This window comes from Mobula hypostoma, chromosome 4, assembly GCF_963921235.1.
Source record: "Mobula hypostoma chromosome 4, sMobHyp1.1, whole genome shotgun sequence".
In the NCBI taxonomy this organism is placed as follows: domain Eukaryota; kingdom Metazoa; phylum Chordata; class Chondrichthyes; order Myliobatiformes; family Myliobatidae; genus Mobula; species Mobula hypostoma.
Window position 1 is genome coordinate 183,523,647 of NC_086100.1, and position 18,825 is coordinate 183,542,471.

Sequence of the window (18,825 nt, forward strand, 5' to 3'; positions counted from 1 at the left end):
CCCCCGCGAATGTTTATCCCTTTCTCTGTGGCGCCAAGACTGTGAACTGATGCTGGGCATTTCTGTCCCGCTGGTGTGATGAACTAGGGACCGAGGCTTGGGCCTACTCCGGCTGCTGCAGGAGCAGATCTGGGACTCAATTCTGGTTTGGGATGCTGTCCGCTTGCTTCTACTGTTTGCAGGCTGTGTTTCTTTTCCTCTCTCTTTCTCTGCCCATTGGTTTTTGGTCTTTTTAAAAAATTTGGCTAGTTGGGTTTCTCGCTTTGTGGCTGCCTGTTAGCAGCCACATATCAAGGTGTATAACTGAAAGACATTCTTTGATAATGTGTTTTGAAGTTTTGAATCTTTGAACTTTGGGAGCCATGAAGAGAACGTACAAACTCCTTACAAACAGTGGGAGGATTGAAACTGATCACTGAAGCTGCAAAACGTTATACAAACCAATGAAATGCCGTGCCTCCCCGCAAAGCGTTCCCTTACAAGTGAAATGCATTTTCACTTAACTATATTGTTAGTTATAGTCATACACACACAGATACTCTGGTATAACCATGAATCAGAATCAAGTTTATTGTCACTGACACCTGTCGGGTTCAGAAACGGTTATTACCCTTCAACCACCAAGCTCCCGAATCTTCATGAATAACTTCACTCACCTCAACACTAAACTGATTCCACAGCCTATAGACTCACTTTCAAGGACTTTCCAACTCATGCTGTCGGTGATATTTCTTTATTACTGCAAGAAGTATTGTAGGAAAGGTGGATGATAGTACTGAAGATGAGGTAGCTGGTTTACAAACAGAGGCAATGTGTTAATAAGGCAGAATTGCAGTCAACAGGATGAGTTGAAATGAAAAGGCAGACAAAATCAAAAAGGGTGAATACAGGGCTGAAGCTGTTGCATTTGAATGTGCGCAGCGTACAGAATAAGACAGATGAACTTGCAGCACAGTCGCAGATTGGCAGGTATGATGTTATAGCCATCACTGAATCATGGCTGAAAGAAGATTACAGCTGGGAGCTTAATGTCCAGTGATAAACATTGTATCGAAAAGACAGGCAGGAATGCAGAGGGAGTGGCGTTGCTCGGTTGATAAAAGATGAAATCAAATCACTGGAAAGAGGTGACATAGGGTCAGAAGCTGTGAAATCATTGTGAATAGAGATAAGGAACTGCAAGGGTAAAAAGACCCTGATGGGAGTTGTATGCAGACCCCAAGACAGTAGTAAGGATGTGGCCTACAAATTACAATGGGACATAGAAAATGTATGCCAAAGGGGCAATGTTACAATCGTCATGGGGGATTTCAATATGCAGGTCGATTAGGAAAACTAGGTTGGTGCGGGTTTCTGGGAGAGAGAAGTTCTAGCGTGCCTACGAGGTAGCTTTTCAGAGTAGCTCATGGCTGAGCCCACGAGGGGATTTGCTATTGTGGATTAGGTTCTGTGCAATGAACCAGAATTGATTAGAGAGAGCTTAATGTAAAAGAACCCTTAGCAGAAGTGATCATAATATGATTGAATTCACCCTGACGTTTGAGAAGGAAAAGCTAAATCAGGTGTATCAGTAATACAGTGGAGTACGGGGAATTACAGAAGTATAAGAGAGAAGCTGGCCAGAATTGATTGGAAAAGAACACTGGCAAGGATGACTGCAGAGCACCAATGGCAGGAATTTCTGGAAGCAATTTGAAAGGCACAGGATACATCCCAAAGGGGACAAAGTTTTCTAAAGGAAAGATGACAAGAACATGGGTAACAAAAGATCAAAGCCAACATAAATGCCAAAATGAGGGCATATAATAGAGCAAAAAATAGCTGGAAGTTAGAGCATTGGGAAGCTTTTAAAAATCAATGGAAAGCAACTATAAAGTCATTAAGAAGATGAAGATATTAAAGGGGATACTAAAAATTTCTTCAGCTGCTGCTAAGTTAACAAATCTCATGTCACATGCCAGTGATAATAAACCTGATTCCGATTCTGATTCCGAGATACAAAAAACGTAAAAGAGAGGTGAGAGTAGATATCAGACTGTTGGAAAATAATGCTGTAGTAATGAGGGAACAAGGAAATAGTGAACAAACTAAATGAGTATTTTGCATCAGTCTTCACTGTGGAAGAGACTAACAGTATGGTGGAAGTTCCAAGTGTCAGGGAGCATGCAGTGTGTGAAGTTACCATTACTAGAAAGAACTTGTTTGGGATATTCAAAGGTCTAATGGTAGATAGGTCACCTGGACCAGATGGTGTACAACCCAGGGTTCTGAAAGAGGTGGCTGAAGAGATCAAGGAGGCATTAGTAATGATCTTTCAAGAATCACTAGATTCTGGAATGGTTCCAGAAAACTGGAAAATTGCAAATGTCATTCCACTCTTCAAGAAAAGAGAGAGGCAGAAGAAAGAAAACTATAGGCTAGTTACACTGACCTCAGTGGTTGGAAGATGTTGGAATCGATTATTGAGGATGAGGTCTCATGAGGCCTCCATGTGCTTGGAGGCCCATGATAAAATATACCATAGTCAGCATGATTACCTCAAGAGAAAATCTTGCCTGACAGATCCGTTGGAATTCTTTGAAAAGCAAACAAGCAGGATAGATAAAGGAAAATCAGTTGATGTTGTGTACTTGGATTTTCTGAACACTTCTTACAAGGTGACACACATGAGACAGTTTCAAAAGCTACGCACCCATGATATTACTGGAAAGATTCTATAATGGATAAAGCAGTGCAGATGCAAAGCGTGGGAGTAAAGAGAGCCTTTTCTGGCTGGCTGCTGGTAATTAGTGGTGTTCTCAGGGGTCTGTGTTGGGACCGATTCTTTTTACACTATATATCAATGATTTGGATGATGGAATTGATGGCTTTGTTGCAAAGTTTGCAAAGGATATGAAGATAGGTGGAGGGGGAGGTAGTTTTGAGGAAGTAAAGAGGCTACAGAAGTACTTAGACAGATTAGGAGAATGGTCAAAGAAATGGCAGATGGAATACAATGTCAGGAAGTATAAGGTCATGCACTTTGGAAAATAGTCTATCCTTTCATTTCTTCTACCATGCGGACAGAAAATACAGAAAACTGAGGCGCACATGGTATTGGGAGTCTTTGTGTGGGATTCCCTAAAGCTTAATTTGCAAGTTGAGTCTGTGGTGAGGAAGACAAATAGAATGCTAGCATTCATTTCAGGTGGACTAGAATATAAAAGCAAGATGTAATGTTGAGACTTTACAAACTATTTGGAGTATTGTGAGCAGTTTTGGGCACCTTGTCTTAGAAAAGATGTGCTGAAACTGGAGAAGGTTCAAAGGAAGTACAGGAAAATAATTCCAGGATTAAATGGCTTGTCATATAAAGAGCATTTGATGGCTCTGGGCCCGTATTCAGAAGAATTTAGAAGGAGGAGGGGTTACCATATTGAAACCTATTGCATGGTGAAAGGCCTTAATAGAGTGGATGTGGAGAGGATGTTTCCTATGGTGGGAAAGTCTAAGACCAGAGGACACAGCCTCACAATAGAGGAGTATCCTTTTAGAACAGAGATGAGGAGGAATTCCTTTAGCCAGAGAGTGGTGAATCTGTGGAACTCTTTGCCACAGGCAGCTGTGGAGGCCAAGTCTTATATATATTCAAGCCACAGGTTGATAGATTGTTGATTGGTCAGGGCATGAAGGGATACAGGGAGAAGACGGGAGATTGGGGCTGGGAGGAAAATTGGATCAGACATGATGAAATGGATGATCAGACTCGTTGGGCCAAATGGCCTAATTCTGCTCCTATATCTTATTTGGTCTTCTTTATTTGTTTTTTTTTTGTATTTGCACAATTTGTCTTCTCTTGAACATTGTCAGTCTTTGTGTGTATTAGTTTTTTAAATTCTATTGTATTTCCTTGTTCTACTGCAAATGCCTGCAAGAAAATGAATCTCAGGGTAGTATATGGTGACATACATATGTGTCGTGAAATTTGTTGTTTTGAATAAAAAACAGGTATGTGATTTCACAAAAGTAAAAACAGAACTTTAAAAAAAATTGACAGCACAAGTGGGTTTTTGGCCTGTGCTGGGGAGCCTTTCCTTCTTTATTTCTCTTCTCTCTCTCACACACACTCTTTCTCCTTCTCATCAAACCTGTTTGATTCACCTGTCACTTTCTAACATGAATGGGTGACTTACAACAGCCAATTAGCCCACCTTTGTGCTATGGGTAGAAATTGGAGCACCCAGTGGAAGCCTATACAGTCAATGGTCACTGTGCAATACCCACAGTGGCAGCAACCAAATTCACGATCAAACCCATGTACCTGGAACTGAGGCAACAGCATGAAATGCTGAAACAATCTTTACAACGCAATTATTTAACAAATTTTGAATTATAAAGGTAGAAAAAAAGGGGTAGGCAATTTGCATCCAGTCATCTCTTACAAACAGGTCAGTTTTGTTGGGGAGGTAGGTATTGGCCGAGACGTTTGGGGGAAGATTCTTTGATGTGTCATATAGGAATCCTTTGTGCCTCAGAGAGCAGGTGGGTTCTAACTCAACGTTGTGGGCTGTAATATTCTATGTTCCATAATACCCAAGTGTCAGTGCATCTGACAAGGCAGTGATCCCACAGTATGGCGTGAAAGTGTGACGATGAAGTGTTCAAACCTCCAAAATGTGACTTGGATCTCCAAATGTCTGACTCAGGGACAGTCTTATATAAACAAAATATATACAGTAATGTCATAATATTGAGAAATTAGCCTTGCCTGTATTTGTCTTTTTTAAGATGTATTGTCTGTTTGAGATATTATACTGTAGGAATTTTAAGATAATTGCTGTTGGATTGGAATAATAAGCACAGATTCAAATGAGGATAAATCACTAGCAACATTTATGTCAAATTGTTGTGTACTGTTCATTCCCTTGAACAAAAAATGCTTAGTTATTGTAAAATAACTTGGTTGCAGTTCACCATTTTTTTCTTTGCCAACAAATAATGTACTGTGGACAGCAGCGAAGGGAGGTTACATATTGGAACAGATTAGGGCAATGGTCCATGAAACTGCTCATAAAACAAAGAATCAGAGTTCACATCTGAAGGAGGTGTGGGTGCTGGAATCACTTATGGTTTATAACTGTTAGACATTAGAGAAAAATATGATGTATATTCTGCCAGCCTCACCTTTAACTCTTTGAGACCCTGTGTGAATTGGTGTAAATGAAGAAACTCTGTGAAGATGCTGGGAATTTGGTTTTAATAATTCAGGCAGATGTATGGAGGTATATTTTATAAGAACGTGGAGGTGTTTTCAGATTAACTTCCTTTGCTTGCCATGGTCAATAACTTACTCAGAGTTGTTGATTGTGAGGGAGAAATATAAGGAAGTGAATAGAAAAGGCTGACATCCACAGCATCTGCAGAGAGGAAAGCAGAAATCAACATTAATAATTTCCATTTTTATAAACAAAGTTAAAAGTGTGACATTTATATTTAAATATCAAGGTAGGAAAGCAAAGAGCAGAGAAAAATGGGGAAGTCCTGTGTGGCTTCTTGTAAGGCAATTCTGCAATGCTTCAAAACCAGGTTAATCCACACTTGGAATATTGTGTTCATTTATGGGCTACCTCTTTATAGGATGGGTGTGGAAGCTTTAGAGAGGGCGCAGAGGAGATTTATCAGGATACCGGCTGGATTAGAGAGTATGTCTTACAAGGAAAAGTTGAGTGAGGTAGTTCTTTTCTCTTTGGAGTAAAGGAGGATGAGAGGAGACGATAGAGGTGTACAAGATTATAAGAGACATAGGTCGAGTGGATAGCTAGATACTATTTCTCAGGGTGGAAGTAGCTAATACAAGAAGGCATAATTTTCAGGTGATTGGAGGAAACTATAGGGAGTATGCCAGAGTTCAGTTTTTTATACAGAATGGTGAGCACAAGGAATGCACTTCCAGGGGTGGTGGCAAAAGGACATCGAAGAAATTCTTAGGCACATGGATGAAAACAAATGGAGGGCTATCCATGAGGGAATGGATAGATTAGTCTTAGAGTAAGTTAAAAGTCCAGCACAACGTTGTGGGCCGACAAACTGTACTATGCTCTATGTGATAGGCATGAGAGAATAAATCAAGAAGATAATAAGGAAGCCAAGATGAAAGAGGGTGGTAATGAGACAAATAAAGAAATAAATGTTATGAAAGAGGAGGTGTCAAAGGTAATAGCTCAGTCCATACTCTCACAGACTTTCGCTCCTTAACTACCCTGATTCCAAATCAGTTATGTTACATGCTCTGTCTTTAAATCCTTTAGTAACTAGACCAATCGAACTGTTCTCTCTTTTCAATTGCTCTTATTTTAAAGAGAAAGAACATTGTTTATTTTAGAATGCCTTGCTTTTCCAGCTGTTCTGCTGAATATTAAAATGAGAGTTTGTATTGCTTTCATATTTTTAGCTTGTTATATTCCTCACAAGGATACTCGATCAAAGCCGTATGTTTAAGTTCAGAAGGGACTTGGACAGCAGCGTTGTGGCTCTTTGAATACTCAAGCTATCTCTTTGTTTGTTCAATGTGAATTTTTATATGTCTTTGCTGAACATCCTAGCAGGAAGCATGACTTCAAGCACCTCTTTCATTAGGGATATGCTGTATAAAGAAAGCTGTCCAAATAACATTCTGAGAAGATGTTTCTGAAGATTTCCAAGTGTCCTCAGAAATGACGGGCGTGTAATTTCTCTCATGATTGGTGAGCTGTTGCAGAAGCAAAGAGCCTAGGGGCCATAACATAACCCAAGCGTCTCGTTTGTTAGCTCCTTTTTTGTGCCAGAATATCGACAATCGGAGAGCACATTTGCTTTATAGCAGAATAAATGACAAGGTTGCCCTTTGCTCTGATTTGCCTGTGAATTGTAGCATGCAGAAAGTTGCCACCCTGTGACACTCCATAGCAATGTAAAAAATAGGAAAACTATTTCAATAAACTCAGACATCTCTGTGCTGCGCTCCATTGCTAGGGTTGAATTTGACCCTTTTATCTGCACCCACCTCATATCCATTCCACATGTTGCTCTAATTTGCACAAGTTTCAAATGGTTAGATTGGCCACTTAAGAAAACAATAGTACACTTTCTCACATTGATTGCAAGGATGAAGTTTGTGGACATCAGTGACTGCCTCATGACTGCCACCCCTCACCGTGTGGCTGGGCTCCATCACCATCTATAAATTCATCCACTGCTGTCAGAATCTCAGATGGTGATCACGAGGCGTGCAGGAGCAAAATAGATCAGCAGGTCAAGTAGTACTGTAAAAACAACCTTCCTACTCAACGTTACGAAGAGCAAGGTGTTGGTTGTGGACTTTATAAAGGGGAGATCGTGATAAGCAAATGAAATAGCCAATGAAAATTGAGTGCCATAGGTGGAAAAGGGTATAGTTTGCCGAGAAGTTTAACTACGCCAAACAAATCAGTCAAAATGACCTTTGCTGATATCACGGACATAATGCAGGAACAGTTAGAACCAAAACCATTGTTGATTGTAGAATGTTTTAGGTTTCGTAAGCACAATCAAAGAGAAGGGGGGCCCATTTCACCTGCACTCTAGCAGAAAGCTATTAACCAGGTGCTGCAAAGCTAGCTAACTTCTCAGCCTCAATCTCCTGCCTTCTCCCTGTATCCCTTCATGCCCAGACCAATCAAAAATCTATCAACCTCTGCCTTAAATACACATAAAGAATTGGCCTCCACAGCTGCCTTTGGCAATGAATTCCACAGATTCACCACACTATGGGTACAGAAATTTCTCCTCATCTCCATTTTAAAAGGATGCTCCTCTATTCTGAAGCTGTCTTCTGGTCCTAGAGTCTCTGATCAAAGGAAACACCCTCTTCACATCAACTCTATCAAGGCCTTTCAACATTCAATAGGTTTCAATTAGGTTACCTCCCATTATTTTGATTTCCAGTGAATACACGCCCAGAGCCATCAAATGCTCTTCATATAACAAGCCATTCATCCGTGGAATCATTTTCATGAATTTCCTTTGACGCAACATGCTGACTAAATTTAAGCAATGGTGGATGCCCCAAGGCCAAAGGATGTGTCACAGTTGCGGTCCTTTTTAGGATTGGTCAATTACTATAACAGGTTCCTGCCAAACCTGGCTACTGTGCTCCACCTCTTAAACTGATTACTACTGATCAGGAAGAAATGGCAATAGACAAAGCAGTGAGAGGTGGCTTCCAAAAGCAAAACAAATGGTGACGTCAGACAGTGAAGCTCGCTGTGATGCCCTGCTTTAAGGTATAGGTGCAGTCATGTCACATGTAATAAGAGATGGAACTGAATGCCTTATAGCCTTTGCATTGTGTTCCCTAACCATTGCAGAGAAAATTTACACATAGATTGACAGAGAGGCCTTGAGTCTGGTTTGGGGTGTAAAACATTTCAGCAAGTATCTGTATGGGAGAGAGCTTACCCTCATTACTGATCATCAACCACTGATGTCCATTTTCAATCCACAGAAGAGTGTTCCACTAACAGCAGTATCATGAATGCAGAGATGGGCTGTTTCTTGGCGAAGCGATTACAAGATCAAATTCTAGAGGACAACTAATCATGGAATTGCGGATGGATTGCCCTGATTACCCTTTGAAAAGGAAATACCTGGAAAATTTACAAAAGAGGACAAATTGAAAGTCTCCCTATTATAGCAGAGATGATCCAAAGGGAAACCAGCAAAGATCCCACACTGTCTCAGGGCTACATGGTCACTCAAAATGGCTGGAGTGTGCAGCAGAAATTTCTGTTCCCCCATTTTTACCAGTGCTGGGATGAACCTGCCTTTGATGGGAGTTCCCTTATATGGGGATTGAGAGTTATTTTACTATTCAACCTGAGAGCTAAAGTGTTGCAGAAGCATCATGCAGGTCATCTGGGAGTGGCATGGTAGCATAGTGGTTAGCACGATGCTTTGCAGTACAGGCAACCTGGGTTCAATTCTCACCACCGCCTGTAAGGAGCTTGTATGTTCTCCCGATGGTCCTGTGGGTTTGCCCTCTTATTGCTTCCATCAGGGAGGAGGTACAGGAGTCTGAAGACATACACTCAATGTTTTAGGATTTGCTTCTTCCCCTCCGCCATCAGATTTTTGAACGGACAATGAAACAGCCCATGAATATTACCTCACTAATTTTGCTCTCTTTTCATAGTCATAGTCATAGTCATACTTTATTAATCCCGAGGGAAAATGGGTTTTGTTACAGTTGCACCAACCAAGAATATAGTATAAATTTTTGCAATACTTATTTAATTTAATTATATTGTAACTCCCTGATTAAGATTTTAATTTCTAATGCTGTAAGGTATTTCATTTAGTAGCTTTCTGTAAAAGGAATATGTCCTACTGGTAGAATGTTTCGGTTTCGGCTAAAGATAAGGGGCTATGAGTTCAACTGAGAAATGTTGTATCAACCAATCAGGATGGTGGAACTTGGAGAAGGTTTTACAGAGACATGGGTAGGGAGGTATTTGTGACAGACGCTGGTGGGGTTTGTGGTCCTTTGGCGGGAGATGCAGAGAAGAGAAGATCAGAGAGATGGCCGTAGGATTTGATCTATCTGGAAGACATAATTGCAAGGAGTTCTTTGCAAGACAAAGGAGTGCAAGATGGGAAGTTCTACCGGTGAATCATGATGAGAATTCAGCGCCGTAGGTAATGGGCATACCCAGATTTTGGACGATAGGAGCTCCGATGGCACGAGTACGTTCAGACTGGTTTAATTGCAGCAGGCCCTTTCATTTTTTTTCTTTTACTAACTGTTTGATAAAGCTAAAATTAGTAAACACACTGTCTTTATAACTGTATGCGGTGCACGGTCTGGTTATTTCTTGCCGACTGACAATTGTGTAGGGGCGGTACTTGCATAGAATTCGCTCAAGTCGGGGTTCCGTTAATTGAAATATCCCAACTTTCCAACAAATCATACTGACTCTAGACTTACCTTGTTTAGGAAAGGTGGCCGTCTTGCTGCTGAGTCACTTGGCTGTTAGCAAAGTCGGCTAATATTCCAAGTTTGCATACGAGCTCGGTGAGGGAGGTTATACCATATATATATAATTCTGATCGTAGTTTATAGTTTTTTAATGTATTCCACTGTACTGCATCCACAAAACAACAAATTTCATGATACTCCATATGTGTACAACCAGATTCTGATTCTGATTCAACAACAGTGTGCCCATGACCTTCAGTGCCAGGTAGGATACATAGGAGGTTGTAGATGCATGGGAACAAATTCTCATCCACCACAGAGTCTAATCTGGAACTCCCACTTGACTACACCATGGGAGTTAGCTTTCCAAGTAATTAACCACTGCTACCTTCCCAAAGCAATAAATGCTGGTTTTTCCAGTAGTCTCCATATTGAAGCAACAAATGACTGATTATTTAAACATTATTCTCAAAAAACGGTTCTTTTTAATCCATAGAATAATGGCTTTTTTTGTTCAGCTAACAACATACCCAGGGCTGAAATAATGTACAGGATTAAGAAGAATCTTTATAATTGAAAGAACATTTAAAAAGAACTTGTATACCAATTACATCGTATCTATAATCTGTGAGTGAGAGAATGGTTTAGATGTGACATACTGCATTAACAATGTCAGATAGATCATAGGAATGATCATTACTTCACACAGTGTGTTCTTTGCTGGAGAAGTCAAATCTGAGCAATGTACTTGCCTTTATATGCATTTGCTTCAATCTAATCCATTTATCTCTTTTAAGACACATAATTAGTAACACAACATGGCTTTGTTTCACCGCTGAGAATGATGGATAAAACGTAGGAAGTCAACAGCTCTATAACCCATTAGCAAATGCAAAAGATTAAACAAAGACTAGCATTTCAAACATCCTTTCCAGAACCACGGCTTGTCCCAAAAGCAGTTTATGACCAATTAATATCAAGCAAAGGGTAATCACAATTGTCATGTAGGAAACACAGCAAACTCCTACCCACAGCAATAGAATAATAAATCCTTGCCTCCCAATTGGATCAGATAGTGCTGTTTTTTTAATAGACTACATAATTTATAGAACATAGAATATAGAACACTACACCACTGTTCAGGCTTTCAGCCCACAATGGATTGTGAAACTTTTAATCTACTCTAAGATTAATCTAACCTTCCCTCCTACATGGTCCTTCATTTTCTATCAACCGTGCACCTCTCTAAGTGTTTTTTAAATGCCTCCAATTATCTGCCTCTACTATCACCCCTAGCAGGGCATTCGATAACCCAGCAACTTCTGTGTAAAGGATTTACCTCTAACATCCCCCCAAAACTTCTTTCCAATCACTTGACAATTATGCCCTTCCCTCGTATTAGCCATTTCCACCCTGGAAAAATAGTCTCTGGCTGTTAGAAGACCATATAGTCATAGTCATACTTTATAGATCCCGGGGGAAATTGGTTTTCGTTACAGTTGCACCATAAATAATAAATAGTAATAGAACCATAAATAGTTAAATAGTAATATGTAAATTATGCCAGTAAATTATGAAATAAGTCCAGGACCAGCCTATCGGCTCAGGGTGTCTGACCCTCCAAGGGAAGAGTTGTAAAGTTTGATGGCCATAGGCAGGAATGACTTCCTATGACGCTCTGTGTTGCATCTCAGAGGAATGAGTCTCTGGCTGAATGTACTCCTGTGCCCACCCAGTACATTATGTAGTGGATGGGAGACATTGACCAAGATGGCATGCAACTTAGACAGCATCCTCTTTTCAGACACCACTGTCAGAGAGTCCAGTTCCATCCCCACAACATCACTGGTCTTACGAATGAGTTTGTTGCTTCTGTTGGTGTCTGCTACTCTCAGCCTGCTGCCTCTAGAACACAACAGCAAACATGATCGCACTGGCCACCACAAACTCGTAGAACATCTTCAGCATCGTCCGGCAGATGTTAAAGGACCTCAGTCTCCTCAGGAAATAGAGACGGCTCTGACCCTTCTTGTAGACAGCCTCAGTGTTCTTTGACCAGTCCAGTTTATTGTCAATTCGTATCCCCAGGTATTTGTAATGTCCACACTGACCCCCTGGATGGAAACAGGGGTCACCGGTACCTTAGCTCTCCTCAGGTCTGCCACCAGCTCCTTAGTCTTTTTCACATTAAGCTGCAGATAATTCTGCTCACACCATGTGACAAAGTTTCCTACCGTAGCCCTGTACTCAGCCTCATCTCCCTTGCTGATGCATCCAACTATGGCAGAGTCATCTGAAAACTTCTGAAGATGACAAGACTCTGTGCAGTAGTTGAAGTCCGAGGTGTAAATGGTGAAGAGAAAGGGAGACAAGACAGTCCCCTGTGGAGCCCCTAAGACCATAAGACCATAAGACATAGGAGCAGAATTAGGCCATTCAGCTCATCGAGTCTTGTCCGCCATTCCATTATGGCTGATCCACTCAACCACATACACCTGCCTTCTCACCATATCCTTTCACGCCCTGACCCATCAGGAAACTATCAACTTCTGCCTTAAATACACCCACGGACTTGGCTTCCACTGCAGACTGTGCCAGAGCATCCCTCAGATTCACTACTCTCCGGCTAAAAGAATTCCACCTTACCACTGTTCTAAAAGGTCGCTCCTCAATTTTGAGGCTGTGCCCTCTAGTTCTGGATAACCCCACCACAAGAAACATCCTCTCCAAATCCACCCTATCTAGTCCATTCAACATTTGGTAGGTTTCAATGAGATTGCCACGCATTCTTCTAAATTCCAGTGACTACAGGCCCAAAGCTGCCAAATGCATACGCTAATCCTTCCATTCCTGGAATCATCCTTGAGAACCTCCTCTGGACTCTTTCCAATGATAACATATCCTTTCTGAGATATGGGGTCCAAAATTGTTGACAATGCTCTGAGTGGCCTGACTAGTGTTTTATAAAGGCTCCACATTATCTCCTTGCTTTTATATTCTTATTCCATTGAAATAAATACCAACATTGCATTTACCTTCTTTACCTCAGACTCAATCTGTAATTAACCTGCCGAGAGTCTTGCACGAGGACTCCTAAGTCCCTCCACACCTCTGTTGTTTGAACCTTCTCCCCATTTAGATATAGTCCAAACTACTATTCCTTTTACTAAAATGCATTATCATACATTCTCCAACACTGTATTCCATCTGTCATTTTTTTTACCATTCTTCCAATTTTTCGAAGTCCTGCTGCAATCACATTGCTTTCTCGGCACTCCCTACCCCTCCACCTATCTTTATATCATCTGCAAACATTGCCTCAAAGCCATTAATTCCATTATCAAAATCATTGACAAACAATGCGAAAAGCAAAGGTCTCAATATTGACCCCTGAGGAACACCACTGGTCACTGGCAGCCAACCAGAAAAGGCCCCCTTTATTCCCATCTGCTGTCAGCTATTCCTCTATCCATGACAGTATCTTTCCTGTAACACCATAGGATTTTATCTTGTTAAGTAGCACCATATGTGGCACCTTATCAAATGCATTCTGAAAATCCAAATCAATGACATCCACTGCCTCTCCTTTGTCCACCCTGCTTGTTACTTCCTCGAAGAACTCTTAACAGATTCGTCAGGCAAGATTTCTCTTCACAGAAGCCATTCTGATTTTGACTTATTTTATTATTAATCTTCAAGTACCCCGGAACATCATCCTCGATAATCGACTCCAACACTTTCCCAACCACTGAAATTAGGCTAAATGGCCTATAGTTTCCTCTCTTTTGCCTTACTCCCTTCTTAAAGAGTGGAATGATGTTTGCAAACTTCCATTCCTCTGGGACCATGCCAAAATCAAGTGATTCTTGAAAGATCATGACCAATGCATCTGTTATGTCTTCAGCAACCTCTCTCAGGACTCTGGGATGTAGTCCATCTGGCCCAGGTGACTTATCCACCTTAGCACCTTGCAGTTTGCCGAGCACTTTTTCCTTTGTAACAGCAATGGCACTGACTCCTGCTGCTACTCTCTCACAGATCTCTGGCACACTGCTCGTGTCTTCCATAGTGAAGACGGATGCAAAGTACCCACTAATTCATCTATCCACTCTAGTACACCTCTATCAAGTCGCCTCTCATGCTCCTTCACTCCAAAACTTGCTCAACCTTCCCTCATAAGACTTCTTTTCTCTAATCCAGTCAACATTCTGGTCAATCTCCTCTGCACCCTCTCTGAAGCTTCCACATCTTTTCTACAATGAAGTGACCAGAGCTGAACACAATATCCAACTGTTTTCTAATCAGAGTTTTATAGACCTTCTGAACAACACTAACAATCGCAGGGATACAATCACTTGCAAAGAAAAGTAATGGACCTTTTGTGAAGCTGGTCTGTGACTTTCTCCTGAGCCCATTGTGAGTTTGATTGGAATTATGCCATGTGCAACTGATCACAATTTCTGTGATTCTGCACATTGTGATTGACCTTTGGGAGGTGCTATTAATCCTTGTCTAAGCAGGGCACTTGAGAAACTAACTAGTGAGGGAGGGACAGGAGCACTTCTGTCCCGCATCACCAGGTTCAGGAACAGTTATTACCCTTCAACTATCAGCATCCAGAACTAATGAGATTAAACATAGAAACACAGAAACATAGAAATCCTACAGCAGAATTCAGACCCTTCGGCCCACAAAGCTGTGCCAAACATGTCCCTAACTTAGAACTACCTAGGCTTTACCCGTAGCCCTCTATTTTTTTAAGCTCCCAGTAGCCATCCAGGAGTCTCTTAAAAGACCCTATCGTTTCTACCTCCATCACTGCCGCCGGCAGCCCATTCCATGCACTCACGACTCCGCGTAAAAAACTTACCCCTGACATCTCCTCTGCACCTACTGCCGAGCACCTTGAAACTATGCCCTCTCGTGCTAGCCATTTTAGCACTGGGAAAAAGCCTCTGAATATCCCCATGATCATTATCTTGTACAGCTCTATCAGGTCACATCTCATCCTCCGTCACTCCAAGGAGAAAAGGCCGGGTTCACTCAACCTATATTCATAAGGCATGCTCCCCAATCTGGGCAACATCCTTGTAAATCTCCTCTGCACCCTTTCTATGGTTTCCACGTCCTCCTTGTAGTGAGGCGACCAGAACTGAGCACAGTACTCCAAGTGGGGTCTGAACAGGGTCCTATATAGCTGTAACATTACCTCTCGGCTCTTAAACTCAATCCCACGATTGATGAAGTCCAATGCACCGAATGCCTTTTTAACCACAGAGTCAACCTGCGTAGCAGCTTTGAGTGTCCTATGGACTCAGACCCCAAGATCGCTCTGATCCTCCACACTGCCAAGAGTCTTACCATTATTGCTATATTCTGCCATCATATTTGACCTACCAAAATGAACCACCTCACACTTACCTGGGTTGAACTCCATCTGCCATTTCTCAGCCCAGTTTTGCATCCTATCAATGTCCTGTTGTAACCTCTGACAGCCCTCCACACTATCCAGAACACCCCCAACCTTTGTGTCATTAGCAAATTTTCTAACCCATCCCTCGATTTCCTCATCCAGGTCATTTATAAAAATCAGAAAGAGTAGTGGTCCCAGAACAGATCCCTGAGGCACACCACTGGTGACTGACCTCCATGCAGAATATGACCCGTCTGCAACCACTCTTTGCCTTCTGTGGGCAAGCCAGTTCTGGATCAACAAAGCAATGTCCCCTTGGATCCCATGCCTCCTTACTTTCTCAATAAGCCTTGCATGGGGTACCTTGTCAAATGCCTTGCTAAAATCCATATACACTACATCTACTGCTCTACCTTCATCAATGTGTTTAGTCACATCCTCAAAAATTTCATTCGGGCTCGTAAGGCATCACCTGCCTTTGACAAAGCCATGCTGACTATTCCTAATCATATTATACCTGTCCAAATGTTCATAAATCCTGCCTCTCAGGATCTTCTCCATCAATTTACCAACCACTGAAGAAAGACTCACTTGTCTATAATTTCCTGGGCTATCCCTGCTCCCTTTCTTGAATAAGGAAACAACATCTGCAACCCTCCAATCCTCCGGAACCTCTCCTGTCCTCATTGATGATGCAAAGATCATTGCCAGAGGCTCAGCAATCTCCTCCCTCCCTTCCCTCAGTAGCCTGGGGTACATCCCATCCAGTCCTGGTGACTTATCCAACTTGATGTTTTCCAAAATCTCCAGCACATCCTCTTCCTTAATATCTACATGCTTAAGCTTTTCAGTCCACTGCAAGTCATCTCTACAATCCTCAAGATCATTTTTCCATAGTCAATACTGAAGCAAAGTTTTCATTAGTACCTCTGTTATTTCCTCAGGTTCCGTACACACTTTTCCACTGTCACACTTGATTGGTCCTATTCTTTCAGTCTTATCCTTTTGCTCTTCACATACTTGTAGAATGCTTTGAGATTTTCTTTAATTCTGTCCACCGAGGCCTTCCCATGGCCCCTTCTGGCTCTCCTAATTTCATTCTTAAGCTCCTTCCTGCTAGCCTTATAATCTGCTAGATTCCTATCATTACCTAGTTTTTTGAACCTTTCATAAGCTCTACTTTTCTTCCTGACTAGATTTACAACAGCCTTTGTACACCACGGATCTTCTACCCTACCATCTTTCCCTGTCTCATTGAACATACCTACTCAGAACCCCACGAAAATATCCCCTGAACATTTGCCACATTTCTTCCGTACGATTCCCTGAGAACATCTGTCTCCAATTTATGCTTCCAAGTTCCTGCCTGATAGCCTCATATTTCCCTTTACTCCAATTAAACGTTTCCCGAACTTGTCTGTCTTAATCCCTCTCCAATGCTATGGTAAAGGAGATAAAATTGTGATCACTGTATCCAAAATGCTCTCCTCCTGAGAGTCCTGACACCTGACCAGTTTAATTTCCCAATACCAGATCAAGTACAGCCTCTCCTCTTGTAGGCTTCCCTACATATTGTATCAAGAAACCTTCCTGAACACATCTAATAGGCTCCACCCCATCTAAACCCCTCACTCTAGGGAGATGCCAACCAATATTTGGGAAATTAAAATCTCCCACCACAACAACCCTGTTATTTTAACTCCTTTCCAGAATCTGTCTCCATATCTGCTCCTTGATTTCCCTGTTACTATTGGGTGGTCTATAAAAAACACCTAGTAGAGTTATTGATCCCTTCCTGTTCCTAACCTCCACCCACAGAGAGCCGTAGACAACCCCTCCATAACTTCCTCCTTTTCTGCAGCCGTGACACTATCTCTGATTAACAGTGCCATGCCCCCTCCTCTTTTGCCTCTCTCCCTGTCCCTTCTGAAACATCTAAAGCCTGGCACTTGAAGTAACCATTACTGCTCCTGCACCATCCAAGTCTCTATAATGGCCACAACATCACAGCTCCAAGTGCTGATCCACGCTCTAAGCTCATCCGCTTTATTCATAATACTCCTTGCATTAAAATAGACTCATCTCAAACCATCGGTCTGAGCGCATCCTTTCTCTATCACCCGCCTATCCTCCCTCATACACTGTCTCCAAGCTTTCTCTATTTGTGAGCCAACCTCCCCTCCCTCTGTCACTTCAGTTCGGTTCCCACCCCCCAGCAATTCCAGTTTAAACTCTTCCCAATAGCCTTAGCAAACCTCCCCGCCAGGATATTGGTCCCCCTGGGATTCAAGTGCAACCCGTCCTTTTTGTACAGGTTACACCTGCCCCAGAAGAGGTCCCAATGATCTAGAAATCTGAATCCCTGCCCCTTGCTCCAATCCCTCGGCCACACATTTATCCTCCATCTCATTCTATTCCTATACTCAGTGTCGCGTGGCACAGGCAGTAAACCCGAGATGACTACCTTTGCAGTCCTGCTTCTTAATTTCTTTCCTAACTCCCTGTAGTCTGCTTTCAGGACCTCCTCCCTTTTCCTACCTATGTCGTTTGTACCAATATGTACCACGACCTCTGGCTGTTCTCCTTCCCACTTCAGGATATTCTGGACATGATCTGAAACATCCTGGACCCTAGCACCTGGGAGGCAAACTACCCTCCGAGTTTCTTTCCTGCGTCCATAGAATCGCCTATCTGACCCCCTAACTATAGAGACCCCTATTACTGCTGCCATCCTCTTCCTTTCCCTACCCTTCTGAGCCACAGGGCCAGACTCTGTGCCAGAGGTGCCACCACTGTTGCTTCCCCCAAGTAGGCTGTCTCCCCCAACAGTACTCAAGCAGGAATACTTATTGTTAAGGGGGACAGCCACTGGGGTACTCTTTAGTACCTGATTCTTGCCCTTCCCTTTCCTGACTGTTACCCACTTGTCTGTCTCCTATGGTCCCGGGGTGACTACCTGCCAAAAGCTCCTCTCTATCACCTCCTCACTCTCCCTGACCAGACGAAGGTCATCGAGCTGCAGCTCCAGTTCCCTAACGCGGTCTCTAAGGAGCTGCAGCTCGACGCATCTGGTGCAGATGTGGTTGTCCTGGAGGCCGGGAGTTTCCAGGACCTCGCACATCTGACGCTGAGCACATCAAACCAGCCTCACACACATACTTACTGTCTTTATTTCAAACAGATATCCTACCTGGCCTCAACACCATCGCCCGCTCCGTAAATCTGCCTTCTTTTTAAACTCTTCCCGCTGTTCTCACTGGCCAACCACCATGCACTTGTGCAGTCATACCCCGTTCAAACCGCTGAAGAAATAACTCTACTCACTTTTTAACTTCATTCACCTCACCACTGAACTGGTTCCCCAACCTATGGACTTACTTTCAATGTCTCTACAGCTCATGATCTCACTATTAATTATTTACCATTTAGTTATCATATTTTA

General features: G+C 42.3%; 1 long non-coding RNA gene across 1 annotated transcript; it reads right to left on the reverse strand.

The window, feature by feature from the left end:
• Window positions 1-5,311: 5,311 nt before the first annotated feature.
• On the reverse strand, window positions 5,312-18,715 carry LOC134344990 (uncharacterized). Its single transcript, XR_010017582.1, has 3 exons — window positions 18,574-18,715; window positions 8,455-8,642; window positions 5,312-5,396 (listed from the first exon to the last, which is right to left on the reverse strand). It is a non-coding gene; the product is annotated as an uncharacterized LOC134344990 (long non-coding RNA).
• Between the last annotated feature and the right edge of the window lie 110 nt (window positions 18,716-18,825).